Consider the following 18,611-nt stretch of genomic DNA (forward strand, 5'->3'; position numbering starts at 1 on the left):
GCGAGACGTCATCTTTACAATCAATCAAAAAATCAGCCGGGCGTGGTAGCGCGCTCCTGTAGTTCCGGCTACTCGGAAGGCGGAGGCGGAAGGATCGCCGGAGCCCGGCAGGCGAGGCTGCGGTGGCCGGGAGCGGCCACTGCACTCCAGTCTGGGCGACGGAGTGAGACTCCAGCTCAAAAAAAAAAAAAAAAAAAGTACCATGATAAGGACTATTAATGAGAATTTGAGAAATGGTTGCTTGTGGCAAATACTGTTTACTGTTTACCCAATATTCTCTCTTAATCTTTACTAATAACAGAACTTTATTTTTGTTTGAAGTGATATTGTGCTCACTTAAAAACCAAACCAGCAAATAAACTCCATTTCCTGAGATGTAAGCAAAAGCCTGCTGAGGATTTCTGGAAAGGTTTTGCCTTATAAGACTGTTGTCACCTTGGCTTTCCTGTTACATCCTTCTTTCTATCTGGTATGTGAGTGCAATTCCTGGAGTTGTGGCAGCCACAAAGTGACCATGGGGACAAAAGCAATATGGTGGAGGAGAAATACAGAGGCCAGTCTTTTGTGATACCAATGACTCTAGTGCGGCTTTATACCAACCCTGACTTACCACTAGTCTTTTTGGTTTATTACTTGCAGTCAAAGCAATCCTCAATCATTTCGTATCCAAAGTGATAAAGAATAAGAGTAGAAACCAAACTGTGCCATTTAAATGTAAAGTCTTCTGGTATACAACTTGAACACTGTTACAAAGTCTTTGTTGTGTGCTGGGATTGGGCAGTCTTAGAATTAGCATATAGACTAAGATGGCCATTGTAATGTGGTAGGAGGGATTCTGATTAATGCTTGTGAATACCTGTGACTTTAGGCAAGTCAGTGAATGTCTCTGTGTCGTGGTGTTTTCCATCGATTATCTTATTACATGTTCTCTAAGATCTGATAGAGCACTGGCATTCATATTTTACTTTGTATCTTGAAGCCAGCTTTGTTTTTTTATGGTGACCTCTTGGATTAATGTTAATTCATAATGCGTACCTGTGTTCACTCTTCCCATATGCACACACACATACACACACAATGGTAAATTGGGTGACAGTAGTCTTAGAAAGTTGTGTATTTGGCTTAATTATGAACAGCTATTAGAGATTTTCACAATTTATTGCAAAGTCAGTACACACAGCATGTGAGTGGTTTCAGGATGAGGAAAGGCAGCATGGAGGAGGGGAGTTAAGAACATGGACTATGGTCAGGCAGACTGAGGTCTCAGTTCTGGATTTGCTCACTTACTAGTTGTATAACCTTAGTGGGTCCTGGGACTTCCCTGTGCATCAGTTTCTTTATCTGAAAAATAACATGTACTTCCCTGCGGTGTTGTAAGGGCCACGTGGGATGATGCATGTGAAGGACTTGCACTGCCTCTTATAGAGCAAGGGCTGCATGTAGGCTGCTGTTGATGTCTTGGTTGGTTTTGTTATTTTTATCATTGTTGTTGTTACTGTTGTTGATAATGCACTCCTGGTCTTTCAGATGAGTACCAACTTGTTTGTATGTGTTTATGTCTGGGCCAGAATACAGGGCTCTGTGGACAAAAGTCTGATTCAATATCGTGATGTTCGCTCATCCTTATGATAGTGTCAGTTCATTTGTATTCGGAAAACTGTAAGCAGTACATTTATTCTTTAAATTTAGTTATGTAATGTTTGAAATTGAAATTGTATGTGTGTTGTGGGCACTTAGTTGATAACATTTTTATCAAGACTGTTTTAGAGAGATATGTTTAGTGCAGATCATAGTTAATAACCTGTTTTAAGGAAAAACGAATCCATTTTATTTAGTTTATTGGCCTAGTGTAACATTGTCTTAACTGTGGTAAAGAGGTTTTTAAGTAAGGTGGTGAGATAGCAATCTGTTGTTGCTTGAAACTCTAAATGATTTGAAAGGTTTTCTTTGAATTGTTTAAGCTTTTAAAATTGTAAATAGTTTTCAATTATTATTTGTCAGTTACAAATAAAAGTAAATTAAAATGATAAAAACCATAATTGACTGCAGTGGGCTCCCTGAGCATTCCTCTTGGGAATACCTTGGGAATGCCTGTCTTGCTGTTAGGAAGGCAGGGCTGTAGAGTCCTGTAGGCCATGGTGTGAACTCTCCAACATGGCGGCTGCTAGCCAATGAGGCTAGTTAAGTGTAATAGAAAATGTCGTTCCTCAGCCCTACTGCATATTAAGTGCTCGATAGCCACATTGCAGAAAGTTCTGCTGCATGGTATGGGCTAGACCTTGACTCTGCTGCTTATTAGTCATGTGACCTGGAACCACTTCTTTATTTCTTTGTGCCTCAGCTTTCTCCTAAGAAAGTTGGATTCATAACCTCAGACAAACGTTCTCATAGGGTTGTTACTGAGGATTAAGTAAGTCACCTTTGGAAAGGGCTTAGAACAGCCACTGGCTCATAGTGAGTATGTGTTGTTGGTCAGATAAACAAATGGGCAGTGGACAGATTTGTTATGCTTTATAATTTATTCATGTGTATTGATGTTTTTACCCTTTCTGTATATTTTGTTTCCCCTTCGAGGAAATATTTATATATGCCAACCTGTTTGAATACAATTTCCATTTTTATATTTTACCACAATTTCGAACAATGCTTCTGTCACACACGCCAGCCTAGAAATGTATAACGAGTGCTCAGTGCTTTTGGGGTGAAGCCCCGTCTCCTTTGCCAGGCACGTGGAGAGTTCCAGCCCGCCCTTCCCAACTCATTTCTCACTGCTGTCCAATCCTAGCCCTTTGTTTCATTTCTTAGTTAATCACTGCCTAGGTTGTTAAAAATACTTAATGGTGCTGGTTTCATGTCTTCCAGTGGTATATAAGCTCTCCAGAATTGTGGTGGTGTTATCTTTTCATATAATAAGAGCTCAGCATATGTTTGTTGAATAACAGCACTTCAGTTTTTAAATTGCATTCAGTATTTCTATTAATACCAAAACTACATTTGTTCAAGTAATCTCTGAGGTAAAGAGAATCCAAAACCCATTCTGCCATCTGTGGTGTCAGGATCTGAAATGTGCTCCTTCTACAAGCCTCTCCACCTCTGCCCGTGTCTGCTCAGCAGTGTGGGGGCCGGATGTGTAGTTCTGATCACTACACATCACCACCCTACAGTGCAGGGTCGTGCACACCACCACCGCAGACCTTCTCTGGGCAACACGTCCTTAAAGGATGCAGATTTTATCTTGGTTTCTCGCTTCTTTAAACTATCTGCCATGCTCTTTGGTCTGCTTTAAGTTGCTCCTTTCTGTGCTCTTCCTGGTTTTTATCAAATACATATCACATGAATGTAACAAAGGAAACACAATCAGTGTCAAAAAGATAGCAATATCACCTAATGTAAGAAGCAAACTTAGTTTTTATTATGTCTCTATGGTAGTGACATCTAGGTATGGTTTAGGTTATGTTTTACTTTAAGCAGGTTATTACCGCCCTATGAGAAAAAAACTGTAAAAACTTAACTTCTGTAGATTGATGTATACCTATTGTGTAGTAAAATCATACGGCATCTCTATTTGTTATTATGAGTTGCTTAATACATAGCGATATAGATGGCAGATCCAAAATTAGCCCACATCAGTGACTGTATTTCAGATTGCATGTATCGTCACAAAATGCTGTGCAGGTTACCATGTATTATGTTGATGGAGAAAGAGTGGATATTATGGAATCAACAATACGAATCACAGTTGTGTATGGTCTTGCGGTAAAATTGAAGTTGCTCAGACATCCTCTGAGGCATGATTCCAGGCCTTGTGTTGCTTTCTCAGGTTTTTTAGAGATGCCATAGGGGATAACTGGGAACTGGTAGAGCGGAGGTACTTAGTTCCACTTGGAAACAATTTAGAGTAGCTCTGTGAATGTATCTCTACTTATTACCTTATAGCAGCGGTCCCCGACCTTTTTGGCATTAGGGACTGGTTTTGTGGAAGACATTTCCACAGACCAGGGCTGAGGGTGTGCAGTCACACCTCACAGCAATGTTCATCTGTATTTGAGGCTGCTCCTGGTGCTAGCATCACGGCCTCAGCTCCACCTCAGATCATCAGGCATTAGATTCTCATAAGAAACACGCAACCCAGATCCCTCGTATGTGCAGTTCACAATAGGGTTTGTGCTCCTAGAAGCATCTAATGCCACCACTGATTTGACAGGAGGAGGAGCTCAGGCGGTAAGGTGAGCAATGAGGAGCGACTGTAAATACAGATGAAGCTTCACTGGCTCGCCTGCCACTCACCTCCTGCTGTGCGGCCTGGTTCCTAACAGACCACCGACTGGTACCAGTCCGTGGCCCGGGGATTGGGGACCCCTGCCTTATAGCGCATATATTTATGATTTTTGAAGTGCTGCAGCCTTTATTAAGCTGTGAGCTACCTGAGGGCAAGGATTCATTTGTCATTTTGGGGGGAAAGTTAATTCTGGAGAATGAGTGAGATCATGAGCTTGTCTGGCATTTGCTTCTCTATAGCTTATCATCAAAGGGAGGAATGCATGTGTGGGTAATAGAGAATTGATAAATTTAATCAGTTGCCTAATTACTGAGAGGATTCAATTCTTACTTTATATTATTTTATTACTGAAACAGACTGCCCAGTAGAGATTATGAAAATTCTCTAGAGAACAATTGGATTTGTACTGAGTTGTTTTACTTAGAATACCAATTGGAATTAAATGTTTGTTTGTACCACTATCTTGATAAAATTTAAATGTGCTGAATGTCTTTATTCAGATAACTTGTTACCCTTTAAAAATAGGCTGCTTGAGTATTGTTTCTCTCCCACTTGGCAGACATCAGATGCAGTGATTAATAAAGGTCATTATGTTACTTAGTTATGTAGAGCTTTTAATGACTTTTACCTGAACATCTGCTAGTTATCACTGCTGTTACCAGAAACATCCAGCAAAATATGCATGCCATGCTTTGAGAATTGCCTTAGATTCATCTAAATTACAACCTCAGAACATTTGAATATTCCCTTAAGTTTTAAATAGTTGTGCGAAAGCACTTATTTTGAAGTGGACAATCCAAAATGTCAGTGAAACCCTGTGTTGGCATGGCAATCCTTGATGGTCCTAGCTTCCTGCAGGTTGACTCCTCAGTAGCTGGCGCTGTCTGTGCAGAATTGATGGGGGAGACCGTGGCTGTCGTGGTTTTTTTTGTCCTGTGACACCTGCACTTGGAGATGTGGGATCTGAAGTTGAGCTAGAAAAGAGAAAGGGCTTTTCCTAGACTGCTGGGAGAAAGTTGAAAAGCAGAGAGTGAGTATGTTAATTGCGGGACTTTTGAAAGCAGCATAAAGTATTGGTAAAAAGAGAAAAACAAGCTTTTTATTTTGAAATAATTATAGAGTCATAGGAAGCTGCAAAACATAGTACAGAGATGTCCCATTTCGTTTTTACCCAGATTCCCCCAATGGTAACCTTTTTATATAACTTCAGTTAAATATCAAAACCAGAATACTGGCATTGTTGCAATCCACAAACTTTATTCAGATTTCACCAGTTTTGCATGCACTTGTGTGTGTGTGTGTGTGTGTGTGTGTGTGTGTGTGTGTGTGTGTGTGACTCTATGCAGCTTTTTGGGTATAGATTCATGTAACCGCCATTAGGACCAAGCTTCCAGAACTGTCTCACCACACACATTCCCCAGCGCCACCCCTGTGCATCACAGCCTCTCCCCTCATTCTCCCTGCTCTTTCCTGACTTCTTACAACCACTAATTTGTTCTCCATCTCTATAATTTGGTCATTTTGAGAATGTTAGATAAGTCACACATAATCATATATTGTGTTTCCTTTGAGGAATTTTCCTTTTTTTTTTTAACTTAGTAACCATGCAAATGGTTTCATATAGCAATAGTTTGCTCCTTTTTATTGATGAGTAGTATTCCATAGTATGGATGTACCAGAGTTTGTTTAACCATTTACCCACTGAAGGATAGTTGGATTGTTTCAAGTTTTTGATTATTACAAATAAAGCTTCTGTGAACATTCAAGTACAGGTTTTTGTGTAGATGTAAATACAAATTTTCATTTTTCTGGGATAAATACTTGGGAATGTGATTATGGATCAGTAGGTGTCTGGTTCTTCAAGAAAGTACCAAAAGACCAATATTGCTATTCTTCCAAAACATATTTACTAATGCTAATAAAACCAGACCACTCAGAATTTAGTCACCTTTTGATTGTTCTCTGTAGAATTCTATGTTTACAGATCAAGAGACAACGAAGTGAAAATTTGGCAGGCAAAACAGACAAGTTACGAAGAAGAACAAATGGCTAGGACCACATGGATGCTGAATGTCATGTCAAGTCAGCCCAGGCGACTTGGGCTCCGTGGGGCAGATACCATAGCCAGGCAACGCCTTGAGTGGCCCACCTCTTCGCTCTCCCCCTCGGCCATACTTAATTTGCGTCTTCATCCTTAGGTCCAAGAGCCAGGCCAGAAGGAAAAAGAAAAGGAGGAATCCAGAACGGGTGTCACCAGTGTAAGGAAAGCACAAGTTTTTCCTTAAGCCATTGACCAGAACTGTGTTGCCTGGCTACCACTAGCTGCAAGGGAGCCTGGGAAACCAGTGTTTTGAAACTTGGGACATTCTTGCTAAAAAGATCTGGCATTCTGTTAGTAAGGAAGATGTGAGAATATTGGCTAGGAACTAGCAATGTTTGAATGAGAATGCAGATCTAAACAATAATAAAATATTGTGTCAAGACCTGCTAAAATTTAAAAATGTGGCTAATGTTCAGTGTGATGAATAGTAGTATTGGTCTTTTGCACGTTGTTGGTAAAAGAACAGATTGGTATACTTTCTTTCTTTTTTGCTGGTAAGTAGTCATGTTTAATGATACATTGTTCTTCACGGGGATGACTACAGAAACATCTACTCTGTAATCCAGGACTATACAACCATGCAGTACAAGCCAATGAGCCGGATGTAAAATAAACTGACTTCTTACCACCAACTACCTTATAAACACTGCAAGCTTTCTTCTTTCCAAAATGACCCTAATTGTACATGAAAACAACTACTGTAGGGGAAGCAGAAACCTAGCTATGTAGCCAAAAGTAAAAATCAAAGGAAAAATAGCAATTCAGTGGTTAGTTGGTGAAAGTAGGGATTTCGGTACCCTTCACTGTGCTGGTTTGGTCTTATTCTTGTTCTTTTTGTCCCTCTTCTTCAGCCTGTCCACGTTAGCTCTCAGCAGGTTTGAATGAGCCATCTGAAACTTACTCACTTCTTTGGAGCTCACCGCAGTGCTGATCTTCTTTTTCCCATCAGTAGCTCTTAACAGACACTTGTTGTCTGTGGGCTCAAAGCCCTCCACAGTACCCTTTTTGGGGATGGGTTTAGTGTGACTATCATACTTCTTCAAAGGTAATGTACACGCTACCCGATATCCAGCACTTCTGGAAGAGCCTGGTCAGCTCTGTCAGGAACTGCTTGCTCTCCAGCAGCACCGTTTCGGCCCCTCTAGCTCTAGCAGTTAGAGCTGGAAGCTTCTCTGAGGCTGGGTGGGACTTCTGCTGCCGGTATACTTTCTTGAAGGGCAGGTTGGTATTCTTTATTAGAATTAAAAATTCTGTTTCAACTGGCCCATGAATTCTAGTCTATGTCTCAGTATTGCAGAGAAATGTGATTCCTGCGTCTGTGCAAAAGGCAGCGGGAACGCCCAGAGACTCTCACTGAGGCAGTGTTTGCATCATACCAAACCATCAGAAACTGTGTCAGTAGAATAAAGGTTACTACGCTGTGATGTATCCAGACAGTGTAGTACAACCAGCTATTAAATGAATAAGCTTGATTTATTGGGACAGACCTGGAAAATATCTATGAAATATATATGAGCAGAGAATAATTGCAGAACAGTATGCGCAGTGTGGTTCTATTGCCTGCCTTGTCATGCATATGAATATGTTTGTATGTGTTCTTATGTGTGTATGTGTATGATATGATCATATCTGAGTTCGCTTTATACATTTCTGTAAGCTTGAATATTTTACAAGTATATATTAATTGCTCAATTAGGAAATGAAGTATTCTACAATGTGGATTTTTTTTTGATTTTTGAAGCACAGTCTTTAACCATTTTTGATGAAATACTTAAAATTTAATTTTACCACCTTATGACATAGAGTATGCTAAATATTTTTTCTTAGCAACTCAGTGCTTGATGAGATTCAGGACTGCTTGGGTATATGCAAATAGATTTAGATCAAATAGTTTTTAAGTCTTACCTCATATATATTTTTGCTTTCTGGCTTCTTTAGGTAGTCAGTTACTTCTTGTACATTATTGGTGTATCTGCCTTTAATAGTTATTTCCTATTTCTAATTTTCTGCTTCTGTTTTTCTTTTTTTTTTTTTTGGACTTGGGAATGAAGCAGCCATCAACCTGGTTTTGATTGTGTCTAAAAATTGTTCTGAATAAAACAGGATAAATTAGTTCTGAGTAAAGATTTTGAGATTTGTTTATGGATAAAGTAACAAGCTTTGCTGTTTGAATATCTGTTTTGTACTGTTTAGAGACCCTTTTTTTCTTCTGTTTACCTTTGAGACTCAGCTGTGTTTTCTTTATTTGAGTAAATGATGTATTGCTAACCCTAGGAATCATTTAAAAACAGATAACCTAACAATGTCATTTACTCTTTTAGAGAAAGTTATTATAGTACTAAGGAAAGGGGTAGGGCGTTTTAGGGCAGTGCTATATAAGAAAAAGCCCTGAGCCTTGAAATGTTTGCATTTTCTTCCTGTTCCTTAATAGTAAGATGATTTTTGACTCTGCTGACAAGTTGCTAAGTAACCCTGGTAGTGTAGTGTCTAGAGCGTGCAAGTTAGATGGGGTGTGAATTCTGGTGCTGTCTTGCACTAGCTGAGTGCCCTTTCTGGTTCTCAGTTTCTTACATTTAAAATATTTCTTCGCTTAATATTAGTACATGTTTTATAATTGTCTCGATAGCATATTCTGCGATTACATATAAGCAGTAAATGGAGATACTTATGTAACGTATCCAGTGTGGAGTGAGTACACAATAATTAGAAGGGATTATTGTTATAGAAGATAATGGGAAATTTGAAATTTGCATAATATCTTGTGCTTTTTGAGCAAAATAAGACTTTTTATTTTGTTTTTATAGAAAAACAAAATATACAGAAAACTTGGCCAAATAGAAAACACAAGATTTTTAAAGATTTCTTGATAATTTTCTTACTCAGAGAAGACCTCTGTTAATATTTTATTGTCTATCATTCCAGTCTTTTTTCCATGTGCAAATACTCCTTGCTACATGGATTCCATTCTAAATCCTCAAATGGCCTTTTGTGGTGTGATGGTATCCCAATTTTGCAAATAAAGCAAATGAGGCCGAGAGAGGCTAAGCTCAAAGAGTGGATAAAGGGCTAGAGCTCGTACTTATAAGAGGACCTATGTTCCATTGGAACCAGATGGGATTCCACTCCCCAAGGAGTTGAAAGCAGCCATCTGTCTCCATAATCAGTTTACAGCAATTTATGTTTATGTTTGATCAAGGTTTAGGCTGTTACCTTGTGATTATTTAAGAAAGCAAAGTAGTTTTGGGCTTAATGCATTGTTTTTCTCATTTATTACTATAGTATAATGTTACTTAGGTGATATGCATGTTTTTGGAGCTCCATAAATGTTAAATTACAAGAATAGAGGTCAAAATGAGACTTTATACTAATCCCAAAGTGATTGTAACTCTCCAAGCTGCACTAAATCTTCCTAGTATGTTTGGGATGCACTATGTGTACCTTTTGGTGGTTGAATTACTGAATGGTTTGGGAATGGTTTTAAAGTTGCTATTTTATTATACTAAAAAACGACTAGACTATATCCTTATTTCTATGATATTTTTGAAATTCTAATTTTCCTGTCTATGTCTTTAAGATAAGACATAGAAATTGTTATTTGGGTCAGTAGATATTGCCTTCAATTTAAACATCCTAAAACATTTACACATTTATTTATAATCTTCAGAAACTCCCCGAGGGACTAGTTCATATATTATATTGCATATACTGCCTACACCATACTTAGGTGTGCATATAAACGCACATACATGTATTCTTAAGACTTGCTTTCATTGTCCTATTACATTTGGACCTTTAGCTTAGAGAATTTGGCAGTCTCTTATTTCCAATATTTTGAAAACTGTACTGTCATGATTATAGAAGTACGTAATCAAACCCAACTTCATGGCTTGTATTGCTTTTTTATTATTTTTTTCAGAATTAAGTTTTAAAAAATATGGCAGCAGTTGATCTAAATATGTCATTTAGGCAATTACAGAACATGCATTAAGTAAAGTAAGCAATGGTTAGTTGTAGTCATTATACTTTTAATTTGGACATTGTCAAAAAACTCCAGGGAAAAAACCCTGCATTTGCTCTTTGTAGCAGAGGAGGGGCGGATCTGTTTCAATTCTTTAGATATTTACATATCACTTCAGTACGGTATTACTTTCAGTTTGATTAGGATTAGATGGACATAGTTTATATAAGGTTAATTAACTAGATAGCCTTGATAATCTGTAGAGGCATGGAGGTTTTAAAGAGCCTGGTGTGCATGAGGAAGAAGTACAGTGTGGCTTGAATATAAGATTTTTGGGTGGGGAGTAGCAGGGGATGTATTTGGAATTCCATAGCCACAGACTCCAGGACAAGACTGTCAGGGGTTGTTTTGACACAAAATTGGAATTTCTCCTACAGGTGACCAGGTATAGACATCCAGATTAGCATTCAGGGAATATAGGGGTAGAGGGACATAGCTCAAGGATTCACCATTTGGAATGGATGTAATCACTCAAGGGAGAGCTTGCTGAAGACAGAGAGAAGACTAGGAGAGAAAACTGGAGGAACACTCTTACAGAGGGGAGAGACCACTAGAATATGCTGTGGAATGATGGCCCTTAGATGACAGTGTTGTTGAATTATGAGGTCCATGGATATTGATGCATCTACTTGTAGGACTGGAATTTAGTCTACTCATAAATTCAAAGTAGATTTGGAAGAAGAGACCAGGACTTCAGAGTCGTTTCAGTAGTTAAATTACCTGTTACTTCTCATTAGCTCTTGGCAACTTTGTACTCTGTGAGTATCCGTGCAGCTGAATGAAAGGATAGAGAATTCTCCACAACCTTCTGACTTATTGTACTTTAAATTCAATATGGTGGGCCTCAGTTAGTCTTGTAATGCTGCCTGACAGTCATACTATATTACTCTGATCCATTCATTAGGTGACTATTTCAGTTTTTGCATTTTTCTCAAATATTTGCCATACCTATTCTCAGCTGATTATCTAGTTTCTTTACTGAGAAACTTGAAGCTAGTGGCTTCAGTGGACCAGAAACTAACACTGTTAGAAGCACCACATGGCATCATCTCAGCCCCTGTCCTCTGCCCATGTTAATGGATGGCTGTCCTTTGTAGTTTATCCCATATGTGAATTGCTCCTGTGAAATGCCAGCCCCTCTGCTCCGGCACTGAGTTATTGGTCTCTCACCCACTTGCGAACAGAACTCGCCCAGCTCTCTTGCTGTATCTCATGTGTCATCAGTTTTCTTCCCCTAATGGATCATTCCCATCATTATACAAAATGCTGTTATTTCTCCTGTAAGATGAAAAAAAAAAAACTTAAAAAACACTTCATTTGGCCCTTGTCAGCAACTATTCCATTCCTCTTCTTCCCTTTTTGCAGGAAAGCGCCTTCAAGGGGTTGTCTATACTCATTGTGTCCAATTCGTTCTCACCTGTTTTCTTTTAAATCCAGTCTAGTCAGTCTTCAAGCCCCATGACTCTGATTTAGCATTGGAGGAGATGATCCAATTTAAAATTTGCTTTAAAAATCATGTTTTCTTTGAATTAGAATGTTATTTGCACTACTTTACATTAAAAAAAAATAGATGGATACCTGTGGTGAGTGTAATGTCTTTAGAGAAATATACAGAACTTACCATCCATCTATAGCTTTTGTGGTTGTATCATAAAAGGGTATTAAAAGTGGAAACATTTTAATTGCTATTGTTAAATATCAGGTATCATACTTGCTGGCTTTTCGGTATTGAAATGTATGTGTTTCTTTTCATGACGATCCCTTAATCCTTTCTACTACTAAGAACTTGTCTAGTTTTAATTCAAGAGATGGTTTCAAGTTTTCTCTCTAATATGTTGAATGAAATTGTGAATGAATAACTGAACTGAGTAGCATGAAAACAATTAGTATGCAGAAAGTTTGGAATAGAAAGAAAACAAAATATCCAGCAAACTTAATCTGATGTATAATTAATGGTATCTGTAATTAATAATGAGTTGTATGCCTTAGCTTTTAGTAACCTATAAAACATCTTTTGAGGATATGGAGTTCCAGAATTCTTCTAAAATCTTCTAAGTCAGTGGGCTTTTTGTCTGTGCATGCAAGGGGTGTTAAAAAGCCAGGTCTTCAGCTGGCTGGTACCCTTGAATTTGGGAGCCAAATTGATAGACTCAAAAGTATTGGATGTGGTCAGTTTGTTGTTAGAGATCTAAGACTCTCTGACCTCTCTCTACATAGTTTCCCACTGTGATGTGAATTTGCCTATTTTTCCTTTTACTTCTGCCAATTTTTGCTTTATATGTTTTGAAATGCTGTTATTAGGTTCATATGTATGTCTTCTTCATGGATTGATTGTTTTGTTCCAATGAAATGTTCCTTTTTTTATCTCTAGTATTGATTCTTGCCTAAGTCTATTTTGAGATGAGAACAGTGATATCAGATTTCTTTAGTTTCATGTTGGCATGGTATATCTTTCTCATTCTTTTACTTTCAAACTTTGTGCACTTATGTTTAAGATAGCTCTCTTCTAAATATCATATGTTTATATTTTTGTTTTAATTGGATTACCTTATCTTCTTATATTGGTGTGTTTAGTCTGTTTATGTATATTACTGTCATGTTTGGGTCTAAACCTGACTCTCTCTTTCTGTCTTTCTACCTCTTTTAAATTCATTTTTTTCTGTAATTGTCATCTTTTAGAGTATTCAAATTGTTTTTATTATTCATTCTCACACCTGCTAATTTGTTAGTTATAAATTTTGTTTTTCTTTAGTGTTACTCTAGACTACATTACTTATCCTTGACTCTTTAGAATATATAATAAATTAGTACTAATATCCATTTCCCAGAGAATCTAAGAATTTAAGGTAGTTAACTTCATCTGTGTCCTGTCTGTCCTTAGGGTTATTGTTGCTTTAATTCTACATCTATTTTAAACCCCATGTGTTTAGTATCCATATATTCTCCCTTTCCATTTCTCTTTATTCCTTCCTTGTCTGTTTGTCCATCAGGGCTAATATTTTTCTGCTCATAGAACCCCCTTTATTATTTTAATGTAGTTATGCTGACCATTAAATATCTCAGTTGTTTTTCTGGAAATAGTTGTTTTTCTGGAAATGGCTTTATTTTTACAATGTTTTGAAGGGTGCTTTAAAAAATGTTTTAAATCCTACATTGTTGGTTGTTTTCTTTTATCATTTTGAGAGTGCAATTTCATTGTCTTTTGACTTTCTTAGTTTCTATTTAGGAATTTGCCACTAGTCTTATTTCTGCTCATTTGATGATTATCTGTCTTTTTCTCTGATTGCTTTTTAAAGATTTAATTTAATTATCTTTTTGCGGTTTTATAACTTTATTTGATGTACATGATGATCAGTGATTAGTTCTTATCTGCATTGACTGTCTGTAGATTTTTGAAAGTGGTAACAGGGAAATAGGTCTCCAAGGTGTAAAGCTTGTTTGGTGAGTCTTCATTCTCGTTACATTTTCTGGACAATCATACACGGGTACGGTACAGGACATTCCTTATTCCTTTGGCCCAGACAGCTTTGTCGAGCCTGGTATCAGTGCGTACATCTGGAGTCCTCATCTCCTTCATGGCAAATTTTCGGATCTCTTTGAGTACCCGAGGGGCACGTTTTGCCTCTTAAAGCCCACTCCATGGATGCACTTGTGGGTGTTGATGGTGTATTCCCGGGTCACCACCTCGTTGATGGCAGAAGGGCCCTTATTCTCGCCACCCTTCTTTGCAGGTGCCATTCTGTCGGGCCCAAGTTGGAAAGCTGATTGCTTTTAAAACTTCTTCATTGTCTTTAGTTTTTGGAAGTTTTACCCTGATGTGTCCAGGTATACTTTCTTAGTGTTTATCCTGCTTGGAGTTTGGCATGCTTTTTGAATCTGTAAGTTACCAGTCTTCCTAATTAGCGCTTCAAAAACCGTGTCTACACCATCTTCTTTGTTCTTTCTGTGACTTCAGTTGCATGTCTATAAGACCATCTGCTTGGAGCTCATACATCTCCTGTGCTCTTGCATGAATTTTCTATCATTTTTACTCCTCTTATTTCAGTCTGTATTACTGATTTGTCTTTTAGATTATTAATCCTCTCTTCAGCTGTGTCTAATCTGCTGTTAGACTTGTCTTTTGAGTTTTTTATTCCAGTGATTGTATTTTTTAATCCTAACATCCTCCTATAATTAAAAAAAAGTCTTTGAGAGTTTGTCTCTGCTTCCCTCCCTCCCTTTCACCCTTCCTCCCTTCTTTTTTCTTCATAAGCCTGGTACTTTTTGTTTGAATGGCAGATAGTACATGTAAAAAATCTGTAGAGGTTTTGGATAAGCTTTTAGCTCCTTGCAGGCAGTAAGAGAAGAGGCAAAGCAACTTAGTATAATCATGTTTGAATTGTTGCAAGTCTGAATTTCAGTTATTTATCAGGCCTTATTGATTTCTATTTCTCCATTAATCCTAGCATTTAGTCATTCAGGGACCTCAGCTGGAAGTCTGGGGTGCTTACCAGATTCATACCCCCTTGGTGGATCCTAAACTCCAATTTTTATCTTCTCAGGACTGTGAGACTGCCACAAGTTCTGTTTGGCCTTGTAACCTTGTGTGGCTAACTTCTGCCTAGCTTCTCGCAGTCTGTACTGCTCATGAACAGGCAAATGCATTGAGGAGTTGGGGGCTGACTTCTCTTTGCTTTCTTTCTCTGTGGAATCTTGTCCCCTCATGCCCTGGCTCATGCTCTGTGCCCTGAGCTTCAGTTTTTATCTCCTAGCCATGTGAAACCGAGAAAACTCTTGAATTCTCTGCCTCCCAGCAGTTTGCATTTGGGGCTTTGTTGATCTTTTTGTTGATTGTGCTCTCCCCTCTTGTACCCACCTTCCTTCATTCCTGCTGTCTGCAATACAAGTAAAGACTAGAGATCCACTTTGATTCATGAGGAGTTTTAAGGATGGAGGGAGGCCTTCAAGAGGACAGGACAGAAGAAAGATCGAAAGAGCCTGGATTATTGTTGTCTCTAAGACCCTGTGTCAGGCCTGCATGACTTGTGTCTAATTTCTCAGACATCAGGAGAAACGTCAATATCTTATTTTAGCCTTCTTGTTTTGAGTTTTATGTTATACTCAGGCAACCTAATACTATTCAACAGAGTGAGGATTCAGTGAGTGTATGTTCCCATGACATATTAAGGGCCATTGGTTTTCAGCCTTTTATTTAGTTGTGACATAACAGGTAACATTCACCTGAGTGAACAGTCTCATGAGTGAGTTTTCTATTATTTCTGGTATACTTGACCAAATGCTATTCCTCTAATTCCCACACAAGGAGCATGGAAATTAAAGTCAGATGAGAGGAATGTTATTATAGAGAAAGATTTGAATTTAAGTGTGGTTATCATTATTGACAAGTTGCTTGTGATATATCTACCAAATGATGCCTATAGACCACACTCGGGCATTATTGTACACTGTTTTGAACAGTTTTTTCTTTGCATTTGACAATTCTATGGCCAAAAGGTGGTGTTGTATTAATGTAGTAGTGATACAAATGAAAAAAGGAAAATGTGATTGATAAGAATAAGAAGAAATTAGTGAGAACTTATATGCAGAGAGGTGAAGGAACAATACGGTGTTAAAAGTAATGCTAAGCTTTTGAATTTAAGGCCTGGGATAATGATGCTATTGGCAGGAATAGGTGAATCAGGAAGGGGTTCTTTGTAAAGAAATAAATGTTTCATTACTTAAAGTTAAGAATATCCTTAATTGCATGTTTTTTATTGGTGTGTATGAATTTTATGTATAATGTGAATTGTGTTACACCAGTGTAAGAGATTTCTTGATTTTTATTCCCACGTAAAGGATATTATAGAACTTTATGGAATCTGCGGTTGCAGTTATTATATCTTATATATTCTGTATCCTCCCTATCCATCCACAGGCAGCATTTCAAGGACTGATCTTAAAACCACCTAAGAATTAGCAGGCACGGGACAATACCATGACCACATCGAAAACAGGAATTCATCATAAAGTGGCATTATTTCCTTATTTTGAAAGGGTTATGATTGACCTCATAGGACTTACGGTAGTATCTGTTCACATTTTTGAGGCATGCACTTAAGGATGACTCATTCTTCTGACTCTCTTATTTAAGTTCCTGGTCATTCAAAAGCTCTTTCATTTTGCTTTTCTTTTTCTGGTTTTCACTTTTTCCCCAATGAATAGAATTATTGTAGTATGTCTCACATGGCTGAATATAACCTTTGTTTTATCTTACTTGGTGTGTATATGCCACGCCACTAGGCACATTCAAAGTTTTTGCTAAGGATGGCCAGTACATTGTCGTTTAGTCTTGGCAGGAAGTATAGTGAGTACAGTGAGAATCAGTGATGTGTAAGAGTAGTGAGACAACAGACTTTCTTTGCTGTAGTGAAATTACGCATCTGTTTTATAGGAATGTGCTATAAACTTAGTCGTAACCAATTAAAGCCTATTTCAGGAAGTACCTTCAGGCCTAGTAACTGTCCCTACTTAACAGAATAATTGAGCTGGCCTAATTATGTCAAAGAATATTTAAAACATATTCCAGGGAAATAATTATATCAAACAAAATTCCAGGGAAATAATTTGAATAGTCCTTAGAATTTATGATAGGATATGACCACTAACTTAAGATCCTAGGTGAGTAAACTTAAACAACCGCTGTAGAAACGCAATGAGTTTTGCTACACTATATGCAAACATTAGTTCTTCGGTACGTGAATAGGACTTGGAGTCATAGAAGCCTGAATTTGATTCATGGCATCACCATCAGTAGTTACGTAATCTTGGGCTAACAGTAACCTCTCTGAGTCTCAGTTTCTCATCACTACAATAGTACCTGTGTCACTAGGGTTGTGATTAGGATTGAGTTAGATAATTCTTGTTTATTCATTTAGTCATTCCGTAAGTTTATTGAGCAACAATTTGGCAGTGGGCGCTGTCCCAAGCACTGGTTATGGTGGTGAAAACCAAAAATAAGCAAGTAAACAAACATGCATATGTTTTCTAGAATTTCCCATAAATGGAGTCATATGGTATGAAGTCTTTTGTGTTTGACTTCTTTTCTTTGTATTGCTGCATGTTATCAGCAGATTTTTCCTTTTGTTTTTGAGTATTGTTCCAAAGCATGGATCAACCACAATTTACTTATCTGTTCACCAATTGATGGACATTCGTATTCTTTTTAGTTGTAGACTATATGAACATTCACATACAAATTTTCATAAATAAATATTTTTGTTTCTTTTGGGTAACAACCAAGGAGTGAGATTGCTAGTTAGTATGGTGGAGTTTATGTTTGACTTTATAGGATAGATCCTCCCTTTTCTAATGTCCTGCACCAGTTTGTGTTTTCGTTGGCACTCTATGAGAGTTCTAGATGCTCCATACCGTTGCCAACACTATTGTCTCTATTTTTTTTTTTCTGAGTTGGAGTCTCACTCTGTCACCCAGGCTGGAGTGCAGTGGCATGCTCACGGCCACCCCAGCATCGACCTGCTAAACTTGGCCATCCCAGCATCGGCCTGCTGGGCTCCGGTGATCCTTCTGCCTCAGCTTTCCAAGTAGCTGGAACTATAGGCGTGTGCTACCAATTTTTGATTTCTTGTAGAGATGAAGTCTCGCCAAGTTGCCCAGGCTGGTCTTGAAACTCATGGGCTCAGGCGATCGATCCACTCACCTCGGCCTCCCAAGGTACTGGGATTATAGGTTGAGCCACCAAGCCCAGCCATATTGCTGCTATTTTTAACTTTATCCTTAGTGATATCTCAGTCATGGTATCTTAGTGTGATTTTAATTTACATTTATTTGATGATTGGTGGTATTGAGCATCTTTTTATGTATTTGTTGGCCATTCATATATCTTCTTTTGTGAAGTGTCTGTTCACATCTTTTGTTCATTTAAAAAAAATGAACTGTTTCTCTTCTTATTGGGTTGTAAGAATTATTGATATGTTCTGGACACAGGCCCTCTGTTAGATATTTTTACAGATATTTTTTCCCAGTCTGTGCCTTGTCTTTAATTTTCTTAACTATGTCTCTTGAAGAACAATAGTTTTTAAATTTTGATGAGCTCAATTTGTAATTAATTTTTCTTTTCTAGTTTGTATTTATTTTAGTTAAAAGATATCTTTGCCTAATCCACTATCATAAAAATTTTCACCTGTGTTTTCTTCTAGAGGCTTGATTTTTTTTCA

General features: G+C 37.9%; 1 protein-coding gene and 1 pseudogene across 1 annotated transcript in view; one reads left to right on the forward strand and one right to left on the reverse strand.

Moving 5' to 3' along the window:
- The window catches only part of USP6NL (USP6 N-terminal like), a 143,770-nt gene that overhangs the window by 34,314 nt on the left and 90,845 nt on the right, over positions 1 to 18,611 (forward strand). The gene's annotated exons all lie outside the window — the stretch shown is intronic.
- LOC110596251 lies at positions 13,757 to 14,154 on the reverse strand (annotated as a pseudogene).

The sequence above is a fragment of the Carlito syrichta genome, unplaced genomic scaffold, assembly GCF_000164805.1.
Source record: "Carlito syrichta isolate Samal-C Ts95f unplaced genomic scaffold, Tarsius_syrichta-2.0.1 Scaffold308004, whole genome shotgun sequence".
Classification (NCBI taxonomy): Eukaryota; Metazoa; Chordata; class Mammalia; order Primates; family Tarsiidae; genus Carlito; species Carlito syrichta.